This window comes from Carcharodon carcharias, chromosome 1, assembly GCF_017639515.1.
Source record: "Carcharodon carcharias isolate sCarCar2 chromosome 1, sCarCar2.pri, whole genome shotgun sequence".
In the NCBI taxonomy this organism is placed as follows: Eukaryota; Metazoa; Chordata; class Chondrichthyes; order Lamniformes; family Lamnidae; genus Carcharodon; species Carcharodon carcharias.
This window is the reverse complement of record NC_054467.1, coordinates 273,991,250-274,009,661: the sequence shown is the minus strand read 5'-3', so window position 1 is coordinate 274,009,661 and position 18,412 is coordinate 273,991,250. Positions and strand designations below refer to the sequence as shown.

The following is an 18,412-nucleotide window of genomic DNA, read 5'->3' as shown; positions in this document are numbered from 1 at the left end:
GCTTGCCACGCCCCTAGCTAAGCTGTTCCAGTACAGCTACAACACTGGCTTCTACCCGGCTATGTGGAAAATTGCCCAGATATGTCCTGTACACAAAAAGCAGAACAAATCCAACCCAGCCAATTACCACCCCATCAGTCTATTCTCCATCATCAGTAAAGTAATGAAAGGGGTCATCAACAGTGCTAGCAAGCAGCACTTGTTTTGCAATAACCTGCTCACTAGTGCCCAATTTGGGTTCTGCCTGGGCCCCTCAGCTCCTGACCTCATTAGAGCCTTGGTTCAAACATAGAAAGAACAGATGAACTCCTGAGGTGAGGTAAGAGTGAATGCCCTTGACATCAAGGCAGCATTTGACAGAGTGTGGTATCAAGGAGCCCTAGCAAAACTGGAGTTAATGGGAATCGGGGGAAAACTCTCCGCTGGTTGGAGTCATACCCAGCACAAAGGAAGATGGTTGTGGTTATTTGTTGGTCAGTCATCTCAGCTCCAGGGCATCACTGCAGGAGTTCCTCAGGGCAGTGTCCTCGGCCCAACCATCTTCAGCTGCTTCATGAATTATCTTCCTTTCATCATAAGGTCAGAAGTGGGGATGCTCGTTGATAATTGCACAATGTTCAGCACCATTCACGACTCCTCAGATACTGAAGCAGTCCATGTCCAAATGCAGCAAGACCTGGACAATATCCAGGCTTGGGCTGACAAGTGGCAAGTAACATTTGTGCCAGACAAGTGCCAGGCAATGAACATCTCCAACCAGAGAGAATCCAATCATCGTCCCATGACAGTCAATGGCAACAGCATCATTGAATCCCCAACTATCAACATCCTTGGGGTCACCATTGACCAGAAACTGAACTGGACATATAAATACTGTGGCTACAGACATTTAAGGAGATATTTCATAACTCTTAACAAAGGTAGATTCCATTGAGAAAGAAAGACTCTACCAGAAAGACGCAGAAAGATGCATGGCTAATTAAGGAAGTTTGGAAAATAGAAATATAGGGCTTAGGAGCAAGAGTCGGCCACTCAGCCCTTCGAGCCTGCTCTGCCATTCAATGAGATCATAGCTGATCTGGCTGTGGTCTCAACTCCACTTTCCTGTCTGCCCCCCATTGTCGATCAAAAAATCTGTCTAACTCAGCTTTGAATAAATTCAATGACCCTGAATATATTTAAGAAGGAAATAGACAGATTTCTAGACTCTAAAGGCATCAAAGGTTATGGGGAGAGAGCGGGGGTACAGAGTTAAGATAGAGGGTCAGCCATGATCATAATGAATGGCGGAGCAGGATCGAAGGGCGGAATGGCCTACTCCTGTTCCTATTTTCTATGTTTCTGTGACGCAGCCTCCACTGCTCTCAGGGGAAGAGAATTCTACATACTAACAATCCTCAAGAGAAAAAAATTCTCCTCATCTCAGTCTTAAAAAGACAACCTTTTACTCTTATACTGTGTAAGTTTCAAATGTCCTTCAATATTTCAGTCCCAGCCTCAGTCACCTTGCAACCATGTCTCTGTAATGATTGTTAGATCATACGTATTTATCTCTCTCTGTGCTAACTATTCATCCATTTTGTTACAAATGCTGCACACATTCAAGTACAGAGCCTTTAACTCTGTCATTTTAACATTTTTGCAACCTTTGGCCTTATCTGCTGGTGCATTCCCCTGTTTGTAATCTCTGTCCTTTCCTGCCACAATCTGATTATCTTTATTGTTACGATCCTAGCTGATGTTAATACTGGACAAGTCAGATCCCAGCCTGAAAGCTGGCTTGATAGATCCTAACTTTTTCTTGAAGCGGTGGAGGAAAGCTGATGAACTTTTAGCACAAAGAATAAAATACTTATTAAACAAGAAAAGTGACCAATATTACACCAGGCAAAATCTATGCCCCCTGGTTAGTGATCCCTCCGCTAAGGGGAAAAGCTTCTTCCTATCTTGCCTATTTATGTCCCTCATAATTTTGTGTACCTCTATCAAGTCCCCTCTCAGCCTTCTCTGCTCTAAGGAAAACAACCCTAGCCTATCCACTCTCTCTTCATAACTGAAACGCTCCAGCCCAGGCAACATCCTGGTGAATCTCCTCTGCACCCTCTCCAGTGCAATCACATCCTTCCTATAATGTGGCGACCAGAACTGCACACAGTACTCCAGCTGTGGCCTAACAAGCATTTTATACAGCTCCAACATAACCTCCCTGCTCTTATATTCAATGCCTTGGCTAATAAAGGCAAGTATCCCAAATGCCTTTCTTAACCATCTTATCTACATGTGCTGCTGCCTTTAGGGATCTATGGACATGTACACCAAGGTCCCTCTGATCCTCTGTACTTCCTACAATCCTACCATTCATCCTGTATTCCCTTGCTGTGTTAGTCCTCCCAAAATGCATCACCTCACACTTCTCAGGATTAAATTCCATTTGTCACTGCTCTGCCCATTTTACCAGCCCATTTATATCGTCTTGTAATCTAAGGCTTTCCTCCTCACTATCTACATCACTACCAATTTTCAAGTCATCTGTGAACTTATTGATCATACTTCCTATGTTCACGTCTGAATCATTAATGTACACTACAGAGGGCACTGGTGAGAAGTGACTGAAGCATTCTGGGAGAAGTCATCGCAGTCACCGCAACTCAGGAGGGAATCGAGGAGGACCCACTGTCAAAGAACAGAATAGCCCCAAACATTACATTGCTGTAGTGTTTCCATTCCTTCCTCCTCCTCAAACCTAAAAAAAAAGAGAGGAAGAGGCAGTGCCTTCCAGAGTGCACCAGACCTGCCTTCTGAAAGTGGATTTTAAAGAAAAAGCAGCTGATTGGTGAGTGAATGCTGGGAGCAGACTCAGAGGGAGGAGCACCGGAGTGGTGAGTATAAATCTAGCTTACCTTGGGGATTCGCGGCCTTGTCTCTAGGGAGCAAACTCGGAGGGAGGAGCACCGGAGCGGTGACCTCGGGGCACAGAGTAACTGAAGCCAAAACTGAAAAAATGACATCACAAGAAAGCTGTGACCTGATTGGTTGGTAGGAAATCTGTACCAAATTTGAAAAAAAAACACTGCAAAGCTAATTAATTAATTATCTAAGTAGAGATGGCTGGGCAGGTGATGTGCTGTAGCTGTATGATGTGGGAGCTGGCAGATCCCATTGTGAGCCGCAGTGACCACATCTGCAGCAAGTGTTGGTTGCTGGAGGAACTCCGGCTCAGAATTGATGAGCTGGAGTCCGAGCTCCGGATGCTGCAGCACATCCGGGAGGGGGAGAGTTACCCGGACGCTTTGTATCAGGAGGCGATCACACCTGGTAGATTAAGTACCTCAAATTCGGTCAGTGGTCAGGGTCAGCAGGGTGTGACTGCAAGTGAGGCAGGTAGAGGGATCCTGTGTTCAGGAACAGAGGAGCCTCAGCTCTTGACCTTGACCAACAGGTACGAGGTACTTGCTCCCTATGTGGATGAGGAACAGGGCTGTAGGGAGGATGAGCCAGCTGACCACGGCACCGTGGGACAGGAGGCCATTCAAGAGGGGGGAGCAAAAAGACAAGTGGTAGTTGTAGGGGATTCTATATTTAGGGGAATTGATAGCTTTGTAAGGAGGATCGAGAGTCCCGCATGGTATGTTGCCTGCCCGGGGACAGGGTGAGGGACATCTCTGACCGGCTTGAAAGGATATTGGAGAGGGAGGGGAGGATCCAGTTGTTGTGGTCCATATCGGGACAAATAACATAGATAACACTAGGAAAGAGGACCTGTTTGGGGATTATCAGGAACTAGGAACTAAATTAAAGAACAGGTCCTCAAGGGTTTTAATCTCCGGATTACTACCCGAGCCACATGCAAATTGGCATAGGGACACGAGAATAAGGGAAGTAAACACGTGGCTAAAGGAGTGGTGTGGGAAAGAGGGGTTCCATTTCGTGGGGCACTGGCATCAGTAATGGCACAGGAGGGATTTGTACCACTGGGACGGTCTCCACCTGAACCGATCTGGGACCAAGGTTCTAGCGAAAAGAGTAAATAGGGTGGTCAACAGGACTTTAAACTAGAAAGTAGGGGGGGGAGGGAAGGGTAAAACTCCAAGAATTATGACTAACAGGAAACAAAGCAGCAGGTTAGTGTGTGGGGGGGGTGGGGGGTGGATTCAACTTCATGGAAAATTATGAGAAAACTGAAAAGAAAGGAGAGCCCAGGAGAGGCTATTAAAGTCTCCAGAACACAAAATAGGACAGAGTGTTTGGAAAGGGCTAGGAATTTAATTTCAAGCACATCAGATAAAGGGATGACAATGAGAAAGGGATGGGAAATACAGGACTGAAGGTGTTGTATCTGAATGCAGTATACGAAATAAGGTAAATGAGCTTGTGGCGCAGATTGAAATTGGCAGGTATGATGAGGTGGGCATCACGGAGACATGGCTGCAAGGGGATCAGGACTGGGAGCTAAATATCCAAGGATATACATCCTATCGAAAAGATAGGTAGGTTGGCAGAGGGGGTGGGGTTGCTTTGTTAGTAAAAAATGAAATTAAATCGATAGCAAGAAATGACGTAGGGTCAGATGATGTAGAATCTGTGTGGGTGGAGTTGAGGAACCGCAAAGGTAAAAAAACCATAATGGGAGTTATGTACAGGCCTCCGAATAGTAGTCAGGATGTGGGGCACAAGATACACCAAGAGATAGAAAAGGTGTGTAAGAAAGGCAAGGTTACAGTGATCATGGGGGATCTCAATATGCAGGTAGACTGGGAAAATCAGGCTGGTAGTGGATCCCAAGAAAAGGAATTTGTGGAATGTCTACGAGATGGCTTTTTGGAGTAGCTTGTGGTGGAGCCCACTAGGGAACAGGCAATTCTAGATTTAGTGATGTGTAATGAGGCAGATTTGATAAGAGAGCTTAAGGTGAAGGAACCCTTAGGAGGAAGTGACCATAATATGATAGAATTTACCCTGCAATTTGAGAGGAAAAAGCTGGAATCAGATGTAACGGTATTACAGTTGAATAAAGGCAACTACAGAGGCATGAGGGAGGAGCGGGCCAGAATTGACTGGGAGATGAGCCTAGCAGGAAAGACAGTGGAACAACAATGGCAGGAGTTTCTGGGAGTAATTTGGGAGACACAGCAAAAATTCATCCCTAGGAAGAAGAAGAAGCATACTAAAGGGAGGATGAGGCAACCATGGCTGACAAGGGAAGTCAGAGACAGCATAAAAGCTAAAGAGAAAGCATACAATGCGGCAAAGAGCAGTGGGAAACCAGGGGATTGGGAAGCCTACAAAGACCAACAGAGGACAACTAAAAAAGAAATAAGGAGGGAGAAGATTAAATATGAGGGTAAACTAGCCAGTAAGAGAAAGGAAGATTGCAAGAGTTTTTTTTTAGATATATAAAGGGTAAGAGAGAGGCAAAAGTGGAGTTTGGGCCACTGGAAAATGATGCTGGAGAAGTAGTAGTGGGGAACAAAGAAACGGCGGAGGAACTTAATAGGTACTTTGCGTCAGTCTTCTCAGTGGAAGACACGAGTAACATCCCCAAGAGAGTCGGGGGGCAGAGGAGAGTATGGTGGCCATTACCAAGGAGAAGGTGCTAGGAAAACTGAAAGGTCTGAAGGTGGATAAATCACCTGGACGAGATGGATTACACCCCAGAGTTCTGAAGGAGATAGCTGAAGAGATAGTGGAGGCGTTAGTGGTGATCTTTCAGGAATCACTGGAGTCAGGGAGGGTCCCAGAGGACTGGAAAATCGCTAATGTAACCCCCCTGTTTAAGAAGGGAGTGAGGCAAAAGACAGGAAATTACAGGCCGATTAGCCTGACCTCGGTCGTTGGTAAGATTTTAGAGTCCATTATTAAGGATGAGATTTCAGAATACTTGGAAGTGCATGGTAAAATCGGGCAAAGTCAGCATGGTTTCATCAAGGGGAAGTCATGCCTGACACATCTGTTAGAATTCTTTGAGGCGGTAACGAGTAGGTTAGACAAAGGAGAGCCAATGGATGTTATCTACTTGGACTTCCAGAAGGCCTTTGACAAGGTGCCGCACAGGAGGCTGCTCAGTAAGATAAGAGCCCATGGTGTTAGAGGCAAGGTACTAGCATGTATAGAAGATTGGCTGTCTGGCAGGAGGCAGAGAGTGGGGATAAGAGGGTCCTTCTCAGGATGGCAGCCGGTAACTAATGGAGTTCCGCAGGGGTCAGTGTTGGGACCACAACTTTTCACTTTATACATTAATGATCTAGATGATGGAACTGAGGACATCCTGGCTAAATTTGCAGATGATACAAAGATAGGTGGAGGGTCAGGTAAAATTGAGGAGGCGGGGAGACTGCAGAAGGATTTGGACAGGTTAGGAGAATGGGCAAAGAAGTGGCAGATGGAATACAACATGGGCAAGTGTGAGGTCATGCACTTTGGTAGGAAGAAGAGGCATAGACTATTTTCTAAATGGGGAGAGAATTCAGAAATCTGGAGTACAAAGGGACTTTGGAGTCCTAGTCCAGGATTCTCTTAAGGTTAACTTGCAGGTTGAGTCGGTAGTTAGGAAGGCAAATGCAATGTTGGCATTTATTTCGAGAGGACTAGAATATAAAAGCAGGGATGTGCTGCTGAGGCTTTATAAGGCTCTGGTCAGACCACATTTAGAATATTGTGAGCTATTTTGGGCCCCGTATCTCAGGAAGGACGTTCTGGCCCTGGAGAGGGTCCAGAGGAGGTTCACGAGAATGATTCCAGGAATAAAAGGCTTAACATATGAGGAACGTTTGAGGACTCTGGGTCAATACTCGATGGAGTTTAGAAGGATGAGGGAGGATCTGATTGAAACTTACAGAATACTGAAAGGCCTGGATAGAGTGGACGTGGGGAAGATGTTTCCATTAGTAGGAGAGACTAGGACCCGAGGGCACAGCCTCAGAGTAAAGGGAAGACCTTTTAGAACAGAGATGAGGAGAAACTTCTTTAGCCAGAGAGTGGTGAATCTATGGAATTCATTGCTACAGAAGGCTGTGGAGGCCAGCTCATTGAGCGTACTTAAGACCGAGATAGATAGATTCTTGATTGGTAAGGGGATCAAAGGTTACAGGGAGAAGGCAGGAGAATGGGGTTGAGAAACTTATCAGCCATGATTGAATGGCGGAACAGACTCAATGGGCCGAATAGCCTAATTTCTGCTGCTATGTCTTATGGTCTTACTACAAACAGCAAGGGACCCAGCATCAATCCCTGCGATACACCACTCGTCACAGGCTTCCAATCGCAAAAACAACCTTTGACGATCACCCTCTGCCTCCTGCCACTAAGCCATTTTTGGATCCAATTTGCCATTTTGCTCTGGATCCTATGGGCTCTTACCTTCTTGACCATTCTCCCATGTGGGACCTTGTCAAAAGCCTTATTGAACTCCAAGTAACTACATCAACTGCACTACCCTCATCTACACCACTAGTCACATCCTCGAAAAATTAAATCAAATTTGTTAGACATGATCTCCCCGTGACAAAGCCATGCTGACTATTCCTGATTAATCCTGTCCCTCAGAACTTTCTTTCTTTCCCTGGTTATCCTCTTGCCCTTAATATATTTATAAAATGATTTAGCATTTTCCTTTATCGTTCTCGCCAGTGTTTTTTCATGCCCCCTCTTCGCTCTCCTAATTACTTTTTTAAGTACCCCCCCTACACTTTCGATAGTCCTCTAGAGCTTCCGCTGTTTCCAGCCCTCTGCATCTGCCATAAGCCTCCTTTATTTTCCTTATCCAATCCTTATATCCCCCTCGACATCCAGGGTTCCTTGGACTTGTCGGTCACACCCTTCACCTTTACAGGAACATATTGGCCCTGAACTCTCACTATTTCCTTTTTGAATGACTCCCACTGGTCTGATGTAGAGTTTCCTACAAGTAGCTTTCCCCCAGTCCACTTTGGCCAGATCCTATCTTATCATATTGAAATTGGCCTTCCTCCAATTCAGGACCTTTATTTCTGGTCCAACTTTGTCCTTTTCCATAACTACCTTAAATATTAAATAGTTATGGTCACTATCACCGAAATGCTCCCCCACTGACACTTCTACCACTTGCCTGGCTTCATTCCCTAAGATTCAGTCCAGTATCACCCATTCTCTTGTCAGACTTTCTATGTGTTGGCTCAAAAAGCTCTCCTGGATGCACTTTTAAGAATTCTGTCCCCTCTAAGCCTTTCCCACCAAGATTATCCCAGTTAATATTGGGGAAGTTGAAATCCCCGACTATTATTACCCTATTATTTTTACATTTCTCTGAGATTTGCCTACATATCTGGTCCTCTATCTCCCCCTGAATGTTTGGCGGCCTATGAAACACTCCCAGCAAAGTGACTGCCCCCATTTTGATTTAGGGTCGACCAAAACAGCCTCATTTGAGGAACCTCCTAAGATACCATATCTCTTTACGGCAGCAATTAACTCTTTGATCAATAATGAAATGTCACCTTCTCTGTTACGCCGCTCCACCCCCTCGCAGGTAAACTCCGCTCCCTCACAGGTAAACTCCGCTCCCTCACAGGTAAACTCCGCTCCCTCACAGGTAAACCCTGCTCCACACTTTATACAGCCGCTCCGCTCCCTCACAGGTAAACTCCACTCCACTCCCTCACAGGTAAACTCCACTCCACTCCCTCACAGGTAAACTCCACTCCCTCACAGGTAAACTCCACTCCCTCACAGGTAAACTCCACTCCCTCGCAGGTAAACTCCGCTCCCTCACAGGTAAACCCTGCTCCACACTTTATACAGCCGCTCCGCTCCCTCACAGGTAAACTCCACTCCACTCCCTCACAGGTAAACTCCACTCCACTCCCTCACAGGTAAACTCCACTCCCTCGCAGGTAAACTCCGCTCCCTCACAGGTAAATTCCGCTCCCTCACAGGTAAACCCTGCTCCACACTTTATACAGCCGCTCCGCTCCCTCACAGGTAAACTCCACTCCACTCCCTCACAGGTAAACTCCACTCAGCTCCCTCACAGGTAAACTCCACTCAGCTCCCTCACAGGTAAACTCCGCTCCCTCACAGGTAAACTCCGCTCCCTCACAGGTAAACTCCGCTCCTACTCTTTATACAGCTGCTCAGCTCCCTCACAGGTAAACTCCGCTCCTACTCTTTATACAGCCGCTCCGCTCCCTCACAGGTAAACTCCGCACCCTCACAGGTAAACTCCGCTCCCTCACAGGTAAACTCCGCTCCCTCACAGGTAAACTCCAATCAACTCCCTCACAGGTAAACTCCGCTCCCTCACAGGTAAACTCCACTCCCTCACAGGTAAACTCCACTCAACTCCCTCACAGGTAAACTCCGCTCCCTCACAGGTAAATTCCACTCAACTCCCTCACAGGTAAACTCCGCTCCCTCACAGGTAAATTCCGCTCCCTCACAGGTAAACCCTGCTCCACACTTTATACAGCCGCTCCGCTCCCTCACAGGTAAACTCAATCCCCTCAGAGGTAAAGTCCACCCCCTCGCAGGTAAATTCCGCTCCCTCACAGGTAAACCCTGCTCCACACTTTATACAGCCGCTCCGCTCCCTCACAGGTAAACTCCACTCCCTCACAGGTAAACTCCACTCCCTCACAGGTAAACTCCGCTCCCTCACAGGTAAACTCCGCTCCCTCACAGGTAAACTCCGCTCCCTCACAGGTAAACTCCGCTCCTACTCTTTATACAGCCGCTCCGCTCCCTCACAGGTAAACTCCGCTCCCTCACAGGTAAACTCCACTCCCTCACAGGTAAACTCCGCTCCCTCACAGGTAAACTCCGCTCCCTCACAGGTAAACTCCGCTCCTACTCTTTATACAGCCGCTCCGCTCCCTCACAGGTAAACTCCGCTCCCTCACAGGTAAACTCCGCTCCTGCTCTTTATACAGCCGCTCCGCTCCCTCACAGGTAAACTCCGCACCCTCACAGGTAAACTCCACTCAACTCCCTCACAGGTAAACTCCGCTCCCTCACAGGTAAACTCCGCTCCCTCACAGGTAAACTCCACTCCCTCACAGGTAAACTCCACTCAACTCCCTCACAGGTAAACTCTGCTCCCTCACAGGTAAACTCCGCTCCCTCACAGGTAAACTCCGCTCCCTCACAGGTAAACTCCGCTCCCTCACAGGTAAACTCCACTCCCTCACAGGTAAACTCCGCTCCCGCTCTTTATACAGCCGCTCCACTCCCTCACAGGTAAACTCCGCTCCCTCACAGGTAAACTCCACTCCCTCACAGGTAAACTCCGCTCCCTCACAGGTAAACTCCGCTCCCGCTCTTTATACAGCCGCTCCACTCCCTCACAGGTAAACTCCACTCCACTCCCTCACAGGTAAACTCCACTCCGCTCCCTCACAGGTAAACTCCGCTCCCTCACAGGTAAACTCCGCTCCTGCTCTTTATACAGCCGCTCCGCTCCCTCACAGGTAAACTCCGCTCCCTCACAGGTAAACTCCGCTCCCTCACAGGTAAACTCCACTCCGCTCCCTCACAGGTAAACTCCACTCCCTCACAGGTAAACTCCGCTCCCTCACAGGTAAACTCCGCTCCCTCACAGGTAAACTCCGCTCCCTCACAGGTAAACTCCGCTCCTGCTCTTTATACAGCCGCTCCGCTCCCTCACAGGTAAACTCCGCACCCTCACAGGTAAACTCCACTCAACTCCCTCACAGGTAAACTCCGCTCCCTCACAGGTAAACTCCGCTCCCTCACAGGTAAACTCCACTCCCTCACAGGTAAACTCCACTCCCTCACAGGTAAACTCTGCTCCCTCACAGGTAAACTCCGCTCCCTCACAGGTAAACTCCGCTCCCTCACAGGTAAACTCCGCTCCCTCACAGGTAAACTCCGCTCCCTCACAGGTAAACTCCGCTCCTACTCTTTATACAGCCGCTCCGCTCCCTCACAGGTAAACTCCACTCCCTCACAGGTAAACTCCGCTCCCTCACAGGTAAACTCCACTCCTGCTCTTTATACAGCCGCTCCGCTCCCTCACAGGTAAACTCCGCTCCGCTCCCTCACAGGTAAACTCCACTCAACTCCCTCACAGGTAAACTCCACTCCCTCACAGGTAAACTCCACTCCCTCACAGGTAAACTCCACTCCCTCGCAGGTAAACTCCGCTCCCTCACAGGTAAACCCTGCTCCACACTTTATACAGCCGCTCCGCTCCCTCACAGGTAAACTCCACTCCACTCCCTCACAGGTAAACTCCACTCCACTCCCTCACAGGTAAACTCCACTCCCTCGCAGGTAAACTCCGCTCCCTCACAGGTAAATTCCGCTCCCTCACAGGTAAACCCTGCTCCACACTTTATACAGCCGCTCCGCTCCCTCACAGGTAAACTCCACTCCACTCCCTCACAGGTAAACTCCACTCAGCTCCCTCACAGGTAAACTCCACTCAGCTCCCTCACAGGTAAACTCCGCTCCCTCACAGGTAAACTCCGCTCCCTCACAGGTAAACTCCGCTCCTACTCTTTATACAGCTGCTCAGCTCCCTCACAGGTAAACTCCGCTCCTACTCTTTATACAGCCGCTCCGCTCCCTCACAGGTAAACTCCGCACCCTCACAGGTAAACTCCGCTCCCTCACAGGTAAACTCCAATCAACTCCCTCACAGGTAAACTCCGCTCCCTCACAGGTAAACTCCACTCCCTCACAGGTAAACTCCACTCAACTCCCTCACAGGTAAACTCCGCTCCCTCACAGGTAAATTCCACTCAACTCCCTCACAGGTAAACTCCGCTCCCTCACAGGTAAATTCCGCTCCCTCACAGGTAAACCCTGCTCCACACTTTATACAGCCGCTCCGCTCCCTCACAGGTAAACTCCACTCCCTCACAGGTAAACTCCACTCCCTCACAGGTAAACTCCGCTCCCTCACAGGTAAACTCCGCTCCCTCACAGGTAAACTCCGCTCCCTCACAGGTAAACTCCACTCCTACTCTTTATACAGCCGCTCCGCTCCCTCACAGGTAAACTCCGCTCCCTCACAGGTAAACTCCACTCCCTCACAGGTAAACTCCGCTCCCTCACAGGTAAACTCCGCTCCCTCACAGGTAAACTCCGCTCCTACTCTTTATACAGCCGCTCCGCTCCCTCACAGGTAAACTCCGCTCCCTCACAGGTAAACTCCGCTCCTGCTCTTTATACAGCCGCTCCGCTCCCTCACAGGTAAACTCCGCACCCTCACAGGTAAACTCCACTCAACTCCCTCACAGGTAAACTCCGCTCCCTCACAGGTAAACTCCGCTCCCTCACAGGTAAACTCCACTCCCTCACAGGTAAACTCCACTCAACTCCCTCACAGGTAAACTCCACTCCCTCACAGGTAAACTCCGCTCCCTCACAGATAAACTCCGCTCCCTCACAGGTAAACTCCGCTCCCTCACTGGTAAACTCAGCTCCCTCACAGGTAAACTCCGCTCCCTCACAGGTAAACTCCGCTCCCTCACAGGTAAACTCCGCTCCCTCACTGGTAAACTCAGCTCCCTCACAGGTAAACTCCGCTCCCTCACAGGTAAACTCCGCTCCTGCTCTCTATACAGCCGCTCCGCTCCCTCACAGGTAAACTCCACTCCCTCACAGGTAAACTCCACTCAACTCCCTCACAGGTAAACTCCGCACCCTCACAGGTAAACACCGCTCCCTCACAGGTAAACTCCACTCAGCTCCCTCACAGGTAAACTCCGCTCCCTCACAGGTAAACTCCGCTCCCGCTCTTTATACAGCCGCTCCGCACCCTCACAGGTAAACTCCGCTCCCTCACAGGTAAACTCCGCTCCCTCACAGGTAAACTCCACTCAGCTCCCTCACAGGTAAACTCCGCTCCTGCTCTTTATACAGCCGCTCCGCACCCTCACAGGTAAACTCCACTCCACTCCCTCACAGGTAAACTCCGCTCCCTCACAGGTAAACTCCGCTCCCTCACAGGTAAACTCCGCTCCTACTCTTTATACAGCTGCTCAGCTCCCTCACAGCTAAACTCTGCTCCTACTCTTTATACAGCCGCTCCGCTCCCTCACAGGTAAACTCCACTCCCTCACAGGTAAACTCCGCACCCTCACAGGTAAACTCCACTCCCTCACAGGTAAACTCCACTCAACTCCCTCACAGGTAAACTCCGCTCCCTCACAGGTAAACTCCACTCCCTCACAGGTAAACTCCGCACCCTCACAGGTAAACTCCACTCCCTCACAGGTAAACTCCACTCAACTCCCTCACAGGTAAACTCCGCTCCCTCACAGGTAAACTCCACTCCCTCACAGGTAAACTCCGCTCCTGCTCTTTATACAGCCGCTCCGCTCCCTCACAGGTAAACTCCACTCAACTCCCTCACAGGTAAACTCCGCTCCCTCACAGGTAAACTCCGCTCCCTCACAGGTAAACTCCGCTCCTACTCTTTATACAGCTGCTCAGCTCCCTCACAGGTAAACTCCACTCCCTCACAGGTAAACTCCGCACCCTCACAGGTAAACTCCGCTCCTGTTCTTTATACAGCCACTCAACTCCCTCACAGGTACACTCCGCTCCCTCACAGGTAAACTCCGCTCCCTCACAGGTAAACTCTGCTCCCTCACAGGTAAACTCCACTCCCTCACAGGTAAACTCTGCTCCCTCACAGGTAAACTCCACTCCCTCACAGGTAAACTCTGCTCCCTCACAGGTAAACTCCACTCAACTCCCTCACAGGTAAACTCCGCTCCCTCACAGGTAAACTCTGCTCCCTCACAGGTAAACTCCACTCCCTCACAGGTAAACTCCACTCCTGCTCTTTATACAGCCGCTCCGCTCCCTCACAGGTAAACTCCGCTCCCTCACAGGTAAACTCCGCTCCCTCACAGGTAAACTCAGCTCCCTCACAGGTAAACTCCGCTCCCTCACAGGTAAACTCCGCTCCTACTCTTTATACAGCCGCTCCGCTCCCTCACAGGTAAACTCCGCTCCCTCACAGGTAAACTCCGCTCCCGCTCTCTATACAGCCGCTCCGCACCCTCACAGGTAAACTCCACTCAACTCCCTCACAGGTAAACTCCGCTCCCTCACAGGTAAACTCCGCTCCCTCACAGGTAAACTCCGCTCCCGCTCTCTATACAGCCGCTCCGCTCCCTCACAGGTAAACTCCGCTCCCTCACAGGTAAACTCCGCTCCCTCACAGGTAAACTCCGCTCCCTCACAGGTAAACTCCACTCCCTCACAGATAAACTCCGCTCCCTCACAGGTAAACTCTGCTCCCTCACAGGTAAACTCCGCACCCTCACAGGTAAACTCCGCTCCTGTTCTTTATACAGCCACTCAACTCCCTCACAGGTACACTCCGCTCCCTCACAGGTAAACTCCGCTCCCTCACAGGTAAACTCTGCTCCCTCACAGGTAAACTCCGCTCCCTCACAGGTAAACTCCACTCCGCTGCCTCACAGGTAAACTCTGCTCCCTCACAGGTAAACTCCACTCCCTCACAGGTAAACTCCACTCCTGCTCTTTATACAGCCGCTCCGCTCCCTCACAGGTAAACTCCGCTCCCTCACAGGTAAACTCCGCTCCCTCACAGGTAAACTCAGCTCCCTCACAGGTAAACTCCGCTCCCTCACAGGTAAACTCCGCTCCTACTCTTTATACAGCCGCTCCGCTCCCTCACAGGTAAACTCCGCTCCCTCACAGGTAAACTCCGCTCCCTCACAGGTAAACTCCGCTCCCGCTCTCTATACAGCCGCTCCGCTCCCTCACAGGTAAACTCCGCACCCTCACAGGTAAACTCCACTCAACTCCCTCACAGGTAAACTCCGCTCCCTCACAGGTAAACTTCGCTCCCTCACAGGTAAACTCCGCTCCCTCACAGGTAAACTCCGCTCCCTCACAGGTAAACTCCACTCCCTCACAGATAAACTCCGCTCCCGCTCTTTATACAGCCGCTCCGCTCCCTCACAGGTAAACTCCGCTCCCTCACAGGTAAACTCCGCTCCCTCACAGGTAAACTCCACTCAACTCCCTCACAGGTAAACTCCGCTCCCTCACAGGTAAACTCCGCTCCTGTTCTTTATACAGCCGCTCCGCTCCCTCACAGGTAAACTCCGCTCCCTCACAGGTAAACTCCACTCAGCTCCCTCACAGGTAAACTCCGCACCCTCACAGGTAAACTCCGCACCCTCACAGGTAAACTCCGCTCCCTCACAGGTAAACTCCGCTCCCTCACAGGTAAACTCCGCTCCTGCTCTTTATACAGCCGCTCCGCTCCCTCACAGGTAAACTCCGCTCCCTCACAGGTAAACTCCACTCAACTCCCTCACAGGTAAACTCCACTCAACTCCCTCACAGGTAAACTCCGCTCCTGCTCTTTATACAGCCGCTCCGCTCCCTCACAGGTAAACTCCGCTCCCTCACAGGTAAACTCCGCTCCCTCACAGATAAACTCCGCTCCCTCACAGGTAAACTCCGCTCCCTCACAGGTAAACTCCGCTCCCTCACAGGTAAACTCCGCTCCCGCTCTTTATACAGCCGCTCCGCTCCCTCACAGGTAAACTCCGCTCCCTCACAGGTAAACTCCACTCAACTCCCTCACAGGTAAACTCCGCTCCCTCACAGGTAAACTCCGCTCCCTCACAGGTAAACTCCGCTCCCTCACAGGTAAACTCCACTCCTACTCTTTATACAGCCGCTCCGCTCCCTCACAGGTAAACTCCGCTCCCTCACAGGTAAACTCCGCTCCCGCTCTCTATAGAGCCGCTCCGCTCCCTCACAGGTAAACTCCGCTCCCTCACAGGTAAACTCCGCACCCTCACAGGTAAACTCCACTCAACTCCCTCACAGGTAAACTCCGCACCCTCACAGGTAAACTCCACTCAACTCCCTCACAGGTAAACTCCGCTCCCTCACAGGTAAACTCCGCTCCCTCACAGGTAAACTCCGCTCCCTCACAGGTAAACTCTCAACTCCCTCACAGGTAAACTCCACTCCTGCTCTTTATACAGCCGCTCCGCACCCTCACAGGTACACTCCGCTCCCTCACAGGTAAACTCCGCTCCCTCACAGGTAAACTCCGCTCCCTCACAGGTAAACTCCGCTCCCGCTCTCTATACAGCCGCTCCGCTCCCTCACAGGTAAACTCCGCTCCCTCACAGGTAAACTCCGCTCCCTCACAGGTAAACTCCACTCCCTCACAGATAAACTCCGCTCCCGCTCTTTATACAGCCGCTCCGCTCCCTCACAGGTAAACTCCGCTCCCTCACAGGTAAACTCCGCTCCCTCACAGGTAAACTCAGCTCCCTCACAGGTAAACTCCGCTCCCTCACAGGTAAACTCCACTCCTACTCTTTATACAGCTGCTCCGCTCCCTCACAGGTAAACTCCGCTCCCTCACAGGTAAACTCCGCTCCCGCTCTCTATACAGTCGCTCCGCTCCCTCACAGGTAAACTCCGCACCCTCACAGGTAAACTCCGCTCCCTCACAGGTAAACTCCGCTCCCTCACAGGTAAACTCCGCTCCCTCACAGGTAAACTCCGCTCCCGCTCTCTATACAGTCGCTCCGCTCCCTCACAGGTAAACTCCGCACCCTCACAGGTAAACTCCACTCAACTCCCTCACAGGTAAACTCCGCTCCCTCACAGGTAAACTCCGCTCCCTCACAGGTAAACTCCGCTCCCGCTCTCTATACAGTCGCTCCGCTCCCTCACAGGTAAACTCCGCACCCTCACAGGTAAACTCCACTCAACTCCCTCACAGGTAAACTCCGCTCCCTCACAGGTAAACTCCGCTCCCTCACAGGTAAACTCCGCTCCCTCACAGGTAAACTCCACTCCCTCACAGGTAAACTCCGCTCCCTCACAGGTAAACTCCGCTCCCTCACAGGTAAACTCCGCTCCCTCACAGGTAAACTCCGCTCCTGCTCTTTATACAGCCGCTCCGCTCCCTCACAGGTAAACTCCGCTCCCTCACAGGTAACCTCCGCTCCCTCACAGGTAAACTCAGCTCCCTCACTGGTAAACTCCGCTCCCTCACAGGTAAACTCCGCTCCCTCACAGGTAAACTCCGCTCCTGCTCTCTATACAGCCGCTCCGCTCCCTCACAGGTAAACTCCACTCCACTCCCTCACAGGTAAACTCCACTCAACTCCCTCACAGGTAAACTCCGCACCCTCACAGGTAAACTCCGCTCCCTCACAGGTAAACTCCACTCAGCTCCCTCACAGGTAAACTCCGCTCCCTCACAGGTAAACTCCGCTCCCGCTCTTTATACAGCCGCTCCGCACCCTCACAGGTAAACTCCACTCAGCTCCCTCACAGGTAAACTCCGCTCCCTCACAGGTAAACTCCGCTCCCTCACAGGTAAAATCCACTCAGCTCCCTCACAGGTAAACTCCGCTCCCTCACAAATAAACTCCGCTCCTGCTCTTTATACAGCCGCTCCGCACCCTCACAGGTAAACTCCGCTCCCTCACAGGTAAACTCCACTCAACTCCCTCACAGGTAAACTCCGCTCCCTCACAGATAAACTCCGCTCCCTCACAGATAAACTCCGCTCCTGCTCTTTATAGACCCTCTCCACTCCCTCACAGGTAAACTCCGCTCAGCTCCCTCACAGATAAACTCCGCTCCCTCACAGGTAAACTCCGCTCCCTCACAGATAAACTCCACTCCACTCCCTCACAGGTAAACTCCACTCCCTCACAGGTAAACTCCGCTCAGCTCCCTCACAGATAAACTCCGCTCCCTCACAGGTAAACTCCGCTCCCTCACAGATAAACTCCACTCCACTCCCTCACAGGTAAACTCCACTCAGCTCCCTCACAGGTAAACTCCACTCCACTCCCTCACAGGTAAACTCCACTCAGCTCCCTCACAGGTAAACTCCGCTCCTGCTCTTTATACAGCCGCTCCGCACCCTCACAGGTAAACTCCACTCCAATCCCTCACAGGTAAACTCCACTCAACTCCCTCACAGGTAAACTCCGCTCCCTCACAGGTAAACTCCACTCAGCTCCCTCACAGGTAAACTCCACTCCCTCACAGGTAAACTCCGCTCCCTCACAGATAAACTCCGCTCCTGCTCTTTATACACCCTCTCCACTCCCTCACAGGTAAACTCCGCTCCCTCACAGGTAAACTCCGCTCCCTCACAGGTAAACTCAGCTCCCTCACTGGTAAACTCCACTCCCTCACAGGTAAACTCCGCTCCCTCACAGGTAAACTCCGCTCCTGCTCTCTATACAGCCGCTCCGCTCCCTCACAGGTAAACTCCACTCCACTCCCTCACAGGTAAACTCCACTCAACTCCCTCACAGGTAAACTCCGCACCCTCACAGGTAAACTCCGCTCCCTCACAGGTAAACTCCGCTCCCTCACAGGTAAACTCCGCTCCCTCACTGGTAAACTCAGCTCCCTCACAGGTAAACTCCGCTCC

General features: G+C 50.8%; 1 protein-coding gene across 1 annotated transcript in view; it reads right to left on the bottom strand.

The window, feature by feature from the left end:
* The window catches only part of LOC121280035 (rhotekin-like), a 131,194-nt gene that overhangs the window by 44,398 nt on the left and 68,384 nt on the right, over window positions 1–18,412 (bottom strand). The gene's annotated exons all lie outside the window — the stretch shown is intronic.